This window comes from Gossypium hirsutum, chromosome D04 (genome assembly GCF_007990345.1).
Source record: "Gossypium hirsutum isolate 1008001.06 chromosome D04, Gossypium_hirsutum_v2.1, whole genome shotgun sequence".
NCBI lineage: Eukaryota > Viridiplantae > Streptophyta > Magnoliopsida > Malvales > Malvaceae > Gossypium > Gossypium hirsutum.
Genome location: NC_053440.1, coordinates 41,746,530 through 41,757,385, shown reverse-complemented (window position 1 = coordinate 41,757,385; position 10,856 = coordinate 41,746,530). Strand labels below are relative to the sequence as shown.

Below are 10,856 nucleotides of genomic sequence, written 5' to 3'. Positions count from 1 at the left end.
TTTAGTTGGTTAGTTAAAAGTGTTAAATTGATGTTTATAATCGGCTAGTCATAAGTAAAATAGGTGTATATGCCAATGGCATGATCATTTGTGGTTCGTTATTTAGATTCAACTTGTGATGGTTAAAAATTAGCATGTGAAAAAGGGTGTACTATGCTTTGTGTTTTGTGCTCATATAATGGTTCATATTGATAGGTTAAAATACGCAATATATATGAAACATTAAAGTTATGTTCGGCCATAAGATAATGATACTAAAGTTGCAAATGTGTTTGGACATCGTTTGGTGTGAAATAGTTTGTTTAGTTTATAATATGCGCATGTGCAGAGTTAAGAAAATGATATGTTTGATATTCGTCAAATGAAATAGATATATATATTGGCATAAATTCGATATATGCTAGAATATGTTTTAATTATGCAATGTTATGATTGTTAAGGTTTCAAGACTCGATATTTGATTAAGTTACGAGCATTGATGTGATTGAATTTTGAGTTGTGAAATGTAATGATTATCTATATGAACTGTGATATGACCGGTAATGCCTCGTAACCCTAATCTGATGATGGATACGGGTTAGGGGTGTTACAATTATAAAATGTCTCAAGTTGTATACAATGTGGGATTCCGTGATGAGGGCACTTTCGTAAAAATTCTTTGTACCTTTCTCATGCCTCATACAATGACTCATTATCCATTTGTTGGAAAGCAGTGATCTCGTTCCTCAACTTAGCATTCTTGCTAGGCGGGAAATACTTCATAAGGAATTTTTCTACTAACTCTTGCCATGTTGAAATCGAGTTTGGTGGTAATGAGCTCAACCAAGCTCAGCTCTATCCCTTAGTGAATATGGGAACAGCTTCAATTGTAATGCATCTTTGGGTACTCTGGCTAACTTGAAAGAATCGCTCACCTCCATAAACAATCTTAAGTGCAGGTGAGGATCTTTGGTAGGCATTCCACCGAATTGGCCCACTGTCTGAAGCATCTAGAAAATGAATGGCTTCAACTCAAACTATTATGCCTCAATTTCGGGTCTCTTAATACCCTGATTAAGATCATGAAATACTGGCATGACATACTGTCTCAAAGCTCTATCCCTATCATTAACAATAAGGATAGGATTTTGAGCAAGGTTTGCTCCGTTTCCCTGATTTGGATTTTCAAAGTTCATCTCTTCAGTCCTTTTCTGACTTGCTTGTCTTCTTCGCTGTCGAAAAGTTCGTTCAATCTAAGGGTCTATAGGGAGTAAATCAATGATTCGGTCAATACTCATAAACACCAGAAATAATCGCAGAAAAATTAACTAAGTTAAAATTTGAATAGAAAAATAGACCAAAATTCAAAGCTAACAACTTCACAAATAATGATTTTTTTTTAAAACACAGTCCCCGGCAATGGCGCCAAAAACTTGGAACGACGGAAATGTGCAAGTGTACACAATCGCAGCAAGTAATAAAGTGACAAGTAAATGTCGAGTTATCGTACCTACAGGCACTGTGAAAAGAATTATTTATGAGTGATATTTAAAACACTTTGGTGAAAAAAAATATTTTTTTTGAAGAGGGTGATTAAAAACAATGATTTTAAACTAAGTGAACTAAATAAATAAATCTCAAATGCACGATTTCAAAATATGATTTTAATCTAGATGACATAATTGTGTTAGATTAATTACATTTCTTAACTTAAAATTATTAAATTCATGTTTATATTGTTACGAATAAGTTCACGGCAACTCGGTAATTTGCTAACTTATGAACATACTCACCTACCAAAATCCATTTATCTCTTGACTATATCCCTATGTCAATTCAACTGATTAAAGAAATCTTAATAGGCAAATATGTTATTGCACATACATACTTATTAAATCGAAATAATCTCTTGTACATATTCCTATGTCAATTCAAACAATTAACTCGACTTAGTAAGCACATAAAAGACTATGTGAGGTAACAAAGTATCCTTACCTTGAAACAGTTTAATCACAATAATCTTGCAAGTTATGCACGGCAAATGTATCGTCAGATATCGTTGCTAATCTAACCCTCAGCTACCTTAGATGATTAAACATGCACTGGTTAAGTACTGTGTCCATTAATTAACATTTCAATCCGTTTAAATAATTAATTTGTTAGTTACCTAACAATTGTAATGCAAGGATAACTTAGTCATGATTTTACTTAATCAAGCATCTTACCGAGGCCTATAACAACATAAACACAATTTCAATAATTTTAACAAACGAAATGTAATCAACCTAACACGAATTAAATTCAAGCTAAATTGATTAAACTAATCATTCCAACAACAGAAATATTCATAGATATGTTCAGCATGACAACAACAAAAAATTAAAGAGATAAGGAACAAGAATCAAATCTGGTGTTTTTCTGTAGCTTGACTAGTTGCTCCGTTCTTCCTTCTCTGTTGTCCTCGTCGACCAAGGGTGCTATGAACACTTAATTTTTTCTCCAAATAGCTGATGAATGCCCCTTTCCCAAGAGGAGAAATCGGCAAGAGAGCAAAGGAATTTTGGAATGGAATAGAAGAGAGAAAGTGGAGAGAAGAGAGGAATGATGTGAATGCTTAAGGTGTGTTTCTAAAATGACCAGCCTAAGGGGGGTTGTATAGCTGAAGAGGGATACTAAAAATACCTAAAACTATCAGCCAAAGAGCCCTCCCTTGGCCGGCCACACATGTGGCAAGGTTGATAGTTTCAACTTTGCTAATTTAGACTTAGGGCAAACTATAAAGCCACCAATTGTAGAGGGGTTTGAATGCAATTTGAACAAGTCTTCAAGGGACTCTTTGCAAGCTTAAATAATCAGCTAATAAGCTGATTTGGGTCAGCTCTTGGGATGGTTTTTGGGATGTCCATTTCTTGGTCGGTTCGGTTCACTCGGTTCAGTTCAACTGGACCACTTTTTCATAATTAATTAATAATAATTTATTAACCCAAATTAAATTGGATATAAATTAAAATTAATTATATTATGAATTAATTTTGGACCGTCTTAGGCTACAATTTAGTTCGCCTTGATACTTCAAATTGCTTCTCAATTTTGTGCTTCTAGCAGTGTCTACTGAGCCATTTTTCGCCCTTTGTCCAAATCTATCGAAAATAACCAAAATTCATCAAAATTAATTATAAAATTAACTAAAATTCAACATGTTCATATTTTAAGTGCACTTTAAATATTTTGTAAAAATTAATTATCTTTTTGACAAGAATTTTACCGAAACTGTATGATTTTAAGTTAAAAAGGGTATGTAAAAATATGTAAATTTTCGTGTTTCCAGAGAGATCCAAAAACTCTAACCCACCCCAACCGAGAGGTCAACGTTCTACATGTGGGTCAGAGGTTTATATGCCTTGAATCATGGATCTATTTCGAGAGCATTGTCTGGACCGTCAGCGTTAGAACCGCAAAGTTCTGGCTCAGTTGGAACCTACTTTGGTTTAGAAAAAAATTTTATTTTTGAACCATCTCGCCTGGACTACCGGATTAGATCGAGGTTGGATTCAAATCTGCCAACAACATTCATTTCCCCTTCATCCACATTTGCAAATTTTTCCTCAGCTACATTTCCATTCTCATCTACCTTAACAACCCCAATAACATGTGCAAGGTTGGATGTCCCTTCGTCGGCTCCAAATGTATGGAGTAAATCATCAATTTTTCTATACCCCACGTTACATTTTAAAATCTTCATTGGATTGCCAATCAGTGTTGGTTGATGGCATACTAGTACAAGTTTTTTCGACCTAGGACATCAGACCATCAAAGTTTAAATCGAATACACTGACTAAATGTCATGTCCGAGTGTCAAACTTCAGGTTACCGAGATACCCCGGCTGATGGACGGAATGGCCACTAAATTTGAAATCGGTGCCTAAAACTGAAGAATGTCTTCTTATTGATGATTTTGGGACATTTTAATGGGAGCTTTGTAACAAAGCAGTGAACCAACCGCACAACCATGTCGTAAGACTTTCTACTTCTTGTTCGGTTCTCGCATGACCCAGAATATTGGTCAAAGATGGACCAACTCCATCGACCTCGACAAACTTGACATATAACTCAAGTTTAACATTTCCAATTAAGCAATGCAAATCCAGCACCGCCTTGAGATCCATCTCTCATTTTACGTCAAAGAGTTCATACTTAAATGTGTACAATGAGGCCAAATATTTACTTTTCAAGCTCAAAATTCTTCTCCGGCTTGAACCCCCCACATTCCTCCTAATTCTTATATGCAACTCAGGCAATTGAATGCTACAACTAAAAGTCAAATCTGTTTATTGAGCTCCTGCAAAAATGACCCCGACGCCTGTATTGGAAATTTGACTGTCATAATAAATTACAGATTTGGCTCATCGACTTGTCGACTTATCTCTTCCCCTACAACAATCGGGTTCTCAATTTAAAACAAATTAAATATTTAGAACAAAATATTCTTCATATAATTATTTTAAAAAATGGGAGACGAAACCCGAAATACAACTCTTTAAAAAACATAATTTGTTGGTCTCTCAATATTGAATACTTCGGTGGGAATGCTGGGTAGTTTAATAGGAAAAAAAAGGAAGGAAGGAAGGATACGTTAAAAACTTTTCTTCTGAGACCTATTTTCATTAAATAATAATGTATGCTCGAGCCTTGATTGAAAACTTACCCAAGATTCTTGGGCACAAGGCATCTTCATAGGCTTTGGACAAATGGAGGAGAGAAAGAGTGCCCAACTGAATGCATTTTCCTGCTGACATGTTAGGGAAAGTGCCTCCAACTAGACATGTTTTTTGATAATTTCAAAGAAAACGCATCCAATTAGGTGCATTTTCCCTGGCTTGTCAGTAGAAAACACGTCTAGTTAAGCACACTTTCTCTCCTCCATTTGTCCAAATTCTATGAAGATGCCCTACACCCGAGAATCTTGGAAAAGTTTTTCAAGCATGCCTCGAGTATACATTATTATTTGATGAAAATACGTCTCAAAAGACACGTTTTGAATACATCCCTCCCTCTCTCTTTGTTTTTTTTCCTTTCAATCTCACCCTTTTAGCCTATAAAAAGGGGCTTTCCCCCTACTCCATCATCTCTCCCAGCCACCATTCATTCCCTTTAAAAATTTCTCTCTCAATTTTCTTCCCTATTTAGTGTTTAAATTTTTCATCGAAAATATTTACTTCTATTTGAGGTAGAGCCTATGGTAGTTTTAAGGTACTTTTGAGTTGCCAGTGATGCGATAGCACTCCGAGACACACACATTTCATATGTCGTGTCAGGATAATACCATTACCTTAGAAACTCATCTTATAGAAGTCAAGTTTCGAGGTGACAGTGCTTTATACAGTCATGAGTCAAAGTCTAAGTAGGGGTCCCAGTCGATAGCCGTTATGCAGTCACAGGTTTGAGTATAACTCGAGGGCCAACTAACAGTCGTTATGCCATCACGAGTTCAAGCTTTTTGGATACTCGGAGATAATGGTTTATAAATATCCTACATAAGTTTGAGTACATAATCATAGGGAAAAACTAAAGGGGTTTCACGGTATAATCAACTTATTATTTTTCCTCATCTCCACCAAAGACGGTGTACTTAACCTTTGTCTTATTTGAAGCCTGAGACTAAGTTCAAGGCAAGAGGACTTTCAATAGGGGATCGTGTAACAACCTATTTTTCAGTGGTGTCGAAAATAGTGGTTTTAGGACCACAATTCCGACCAAAGAGTCCATAAATATATTTAATTAATATTTATGAGTCAAATATATTATAATAGTGAATAGTGATTTAATATATTTTATTAATTGGTCAGTTAGTCAAGGTACAAGTGGTGCGTATCGAAAGTCAAGTAGTTTTGAAAAATGAGATATCGGGATCTCATTTCTAAAGATCGAGCCCGTGAATATTTTTATTAAATATTTACAGAGCTATTATATAGGTGAATTGAGGTTTGGTCAGACAATTTTGATGATCTATTAAATAATTAAGGAGAAGGACTAAATCGTAAAAATTGTAAAATTTAATTATTATTATTTATTATTTGTTAAAAGGCATAATTAACATTTAATTAAGGTCTTATATGGTAATTAAATGATTTTTATCTTAGTGGTTGGTTAAAGTATGAGATAATTAAATATTTATAATTAAAAAATTGTTTAATTAAGTTAAAGTAAATATATTAAAAGATTAAAAACATAAACAAATGAATTCATCTTCTTCATTATCGTTTTTGAGATCATTGCAATTAGGTCCAATTAAACCGTATCTCCGTTTTCAAAACTTTCAAAGATTTAAAAAGTTTCTATTGATATTGTAACACTCGTTTTTAGTGAGATCAGAATAGTGGTTTCGGGACCAAAAATTTAACGAGTAAATTATATTTTTTTATCATTTTAATGTTTACAGGATTATATTAGGGTTGTATTAAAATGTCATTAAGAAATTTTGATGTTTGCATGATTAATTAGTAAAAAGGACTAAATCATAAAAAGTACAAAAGTGGAGTTCTAAAAGTTAAAAGGGTTAGATGACTATGGAAATGAAACTAAATGGATTTAAATGGTAATTATACCATAAATAAGGTTAGTGGATAATTATGGCCATAATTTAAGTGATTTTTGAAGTTAATAAGTAAGGTTAAAAAGGTAGTTTAATAATTAAGTTAAATTAAAATAAGGTAAAAATTTGTATCATCTTCTTTAGTTTTGTTTTCTCCATCGAATTTAGGGATAGGAAACTCCATTTTTGAAGTTTGAAGGTTTGGTCAAGCTTCCTTGTTTGCATGGTATGATTTTGAACCCCATTTTTAATGATTTCTATGTTTTTAAGGTCATTTTAGCTTAATCTAGCTAGCCCGGGGGTCAATTTGTAAAATTGTTAAAGATTTAGGGTTATGCCTTGAATGTTATTGTATATTTATTGGTGTTAAAAGGTAGATTATGAATCTTTTTTGATAAATAAACAAGTTTTACAAAGTGATTTTTGATGAAATTTGGAAAGATTTAGGGTTATGCCATGAATGTTATTGATAAATTTTAGGGTTTTATTGTGAAATGGTGGAAAATATGAGTGTTTTCAAAGTCCCTTGCATGTTTGATTAACATGGATTTAAATTAAAATGGTTAGATTTTAAGTTATAAGCTTAAGGACTAAATTGTGGAAAAGTTAAAATGTTAGGGGCAAATTGGTAATTTTTCATAAATGTGAAATGTGGATTGAATTGAATGTTTAAGGTTAATTGCAGTACTTAATTGAATATAATTATCTATTGAGGTCAAGATAAACCATGTACAGACCTAGATCGAGGCAAAGTAGAAGCTTCGGATTAGCTCGATTTAACTTCTACACCCTAGTTGTCGAGGTAAGTTTGTATAAATGGTTATCGTATTAATTCTATTTCAAATCATATGTTATTATGTTATTTATATTGTGAACTGATCGATGTATAAATAAATCAATGTTATGACGATTATCGAGTCCCGGTTGAACCTTAGAAATTTGTAGGATACAAATGACATGTCATTAGGGATTTCATGTATCGGGTGCTGGTCTTAAATGTCCTACTGATGGCTTAGGTCTTGCATTTTTTGCTGATACTCCACAGCTCGTGTGAGTAGCATTGTGTAGCTTACATTCCTACCCACAGCTCGTGTGAGCAGGCCCATTTCACAACTCGTGTGAGCAATGATGTAAAGGAAAGGTTATTGTTATATAAAGGCACACTTCGTGTGAGCTTTCCCAAGTATTTGATGAAATTCTAGATGGTTCAATGGGTATGAAAGGGAAATGAAATGGTAAATGTTTAAATGGAATGTATCATGAACTTATGAAAAGGAAAGGTGATCTAAATGATGTGAATACATGTGTAAATTACTTATTTATGGATGAATTCATTTAAACCATGTACAAATATACTAACTTGTGAGTTGATGATGTTGTATAGGAATTATGCCAAGCTTATGGTTTTAATTGGTATTACACTTATGTTATTTACATTATGCAAATGAAATGGTAAGTTGTGTTTAAGTTATACGAGCTTACTAAGCATTAATTGCTTACTTAGTTTCTTTTCTTTGTTTTATAGATTATCAGAAGCTCAATCGATTTGGAAGCTCGTCAGAGATCTATCACACTTTTCATTATAAGTATCGGTAGTTTTTGAATGTTTTGGGCCAATGTTATAATGGCATGTACAGGATGACTTGAAATGTTATTTTGGTGAATGGTTTGTTGGTTTAGTACCATTTGATGTTTTGTCAAATTGTGTCAACTTGGTTATGCTACTATGCATATTTGAATGGCCCTTATAGTATGTTTGAAATGATGTGTTAATAGTTAAGTTTGTAGCATGTTTTGGTAAATGTTGAACTAGAATTTGATGCTTGAAATATGGTATAATTGACATGTTTAGATAGGTAACATTTAGTGTTTGATTGAGGTTCCTTTGAATGGCATATTGGTTAGTTGTGTTAGGATTTTGAAATTGTATTTTGATGTGTGTTTAGGTGATGTTTAGGTTCTTTTAATGTGTGCATGAATGGTTTGAGAAGTTAAGCATGATATAGTATTGAAATGGTTTGATTCTAGGTGAATTTTAGGTCCACACAGGCATTTGACTTAGCCGTGTGTGGCACATGATCTGGCACACGGGCTTGTGGGGCAACTCAGAGAGTTATACGGCTTGGCACACGGGCATGTGACTCAGTCGTGTGTGGCACATGGCCTGGCACAGAGGCGTGTGACACGATTGTGTAACCCTACTCAGAGAGTTACACGGGTGAGGACACGGGCTTGGACACGGCCGTGTGTCCCTAGTTTGAAGGTTACACAGCCTGAGACACGGGCGTGTGTCTCAGCCGTGTGAAGAACATAGCCGTGTGACCCCTGTTTCTCAATTTTTTAAAATTTTTCCTAGACTTTTCAAATGATTTCAAATTGGTTCTGATTTGTTTCTAAGGTATTTTTAGGGCCTTGAGGGCTTAATTTAAGGATGGTATGTATGTATATGATTGGTTTATGAATTGTTTATACTATTGAATGAAGTTAAGTTTAAATTTTTTTATTGCACGGTAATGCTCTGTAACCCTAATCCGGCGACGGATATGGGTTAGGGGTGTTATAGATATTATTTGAAGTTTTTGAATGTTTATGGTAGATTTTGAAGCTTAGAAATGAAATAAGATTAATTTGTTAAGTAAATTTTGTTTGTTTTGAGTTAGGGACTAAATTGTGAATATATTATAATTGGTATGAATTTTTTGTAAATTGTGTTAATAGGAGGTTGTATATTGACATATTTGAAGTGGGTTTGAAATTTGGAAGATATAGTAAGTTCGATTTTGGGGACTAAATTAAATAAAATGCAAAACTTTTGGGGTAGTTGAATAATTAAATTGAGTTGATACATGCTTATAATTGGATGAAATAAAAGGGTTGGAATTGATAAATTGAATTAAATTATTAAATAGATAAAAAAATTGGACCAAATTGAAGATAATTGAGGAAATAGCAAAAATTATGGATTAGTCCTTAGAGAATCGTTTCTTTATTGTTTAGCCCTGGTAAATTCATACAGAGTATTTGTGTTAAATTTTTATGGATTTAAAATTATAATTTTAAATATGTTTAATTGAAATTTTGGTTGTTTACAATTCGATACAAAAAGGTGAGATAGAAAATTAAATTGAACAGAATTAAAGATAGCATATAATTCGATAAATTAAGGAATTGACTTTGAATTGGACTGAAATAGGATATGTTATGTGATAAAGTGATGATTTGATAAAATAAGTTGAATTGATTCGAATAAAATTGGTTGTATGTGAAAAGAACTGAATTGAATAGATTCGAAAATATTAAATATTATTTGAAATGTGGAATTATACTAATATGATGATGAGATAGGATATATATGGAATTCCTGATTTGGTTGATTTAGATTACGATATTGAAATTGAGAATTGGTTTAAAATAAATATGAGAAATTTGTTACCCTATTAATTGTTCGAGGAAGGTCGAGTATAATTGCCATGCCATAGGATAGGAATAGTTCATGGTTATATGACTACGTGTTAGGAAGTGTTGGGCACCTCATTTTTCAGTTATATCGACCAGTGCTGGGTACATTTATTTGTAGGTTTTAACAACCAGGGCAGGGCATAATTTATTATTTTTGGATTTATTCAATATGCATTAAGTGCCAAATTGGTGTGTTGGTTGGATTCGTGTATCCATTCAAGTCCAGTATAGGTTAATAGGGACATGTATAATGTAAATGGGATAAATGAAATTTATATTGAGTTGTTATGATGATCGGATGATACATTTACATTTTGAGAATCAATTATACAAGCCTAGGGGAGCAATATGGAAACGTGATAAATTGATGAATTTGATTCGAAATTAACACTATGAAATAAAGTATTAATTGAAAATAAGTTGGAAATTATTGTATATTTGGTATAAAGATGAATTGATATGATATGGAATGAAGTTCATATGATCTAATATGAATTTAATTGAAAATTCAAATTATGAAATGAAAATAATGTTTGACATTAATTTGAAATGGGATGTATTGCGGGTAAATAGATTGTATGATATGATTTAGATAATGAACTAATTAAATGGTTATTTTCTTTGTGAATGATGTTGAAATATTAATTTAAATGAATTAAAATGTTACATGATTGAATATTCTATGGTTTCATAAATGTTGAACTCACCTTTTGATTTTTGAATTGCCATGTTAGGCAAATTATACTGAGCTAAGTAACACATAATGTATAATTATAACCTGAGATAAGTTACTTGGTTTTAAATACTTGTGAACTTACTAAGCATT

The 10,856-nt window shown here is 32.7% G+C and overlaps 1 non-coding gene across 1 annotated transcript; it reads left to right on the top strand.

Moving 5' to 3' along the window:
* Positions 1–625: 625 nt before the first annotated feature.
* LOC121216538 (small nucleolar RNA R71) lies at positions 626–732 on the top strand. Its single transcript, XR_005912719.1, has one exon. It is a non-coding gene; the product is annotated as a small nucleolar RNA R71 (small nucleolar RNA).
* Positions 733–10,856: the final 10,124 nt, after the last annotated feature.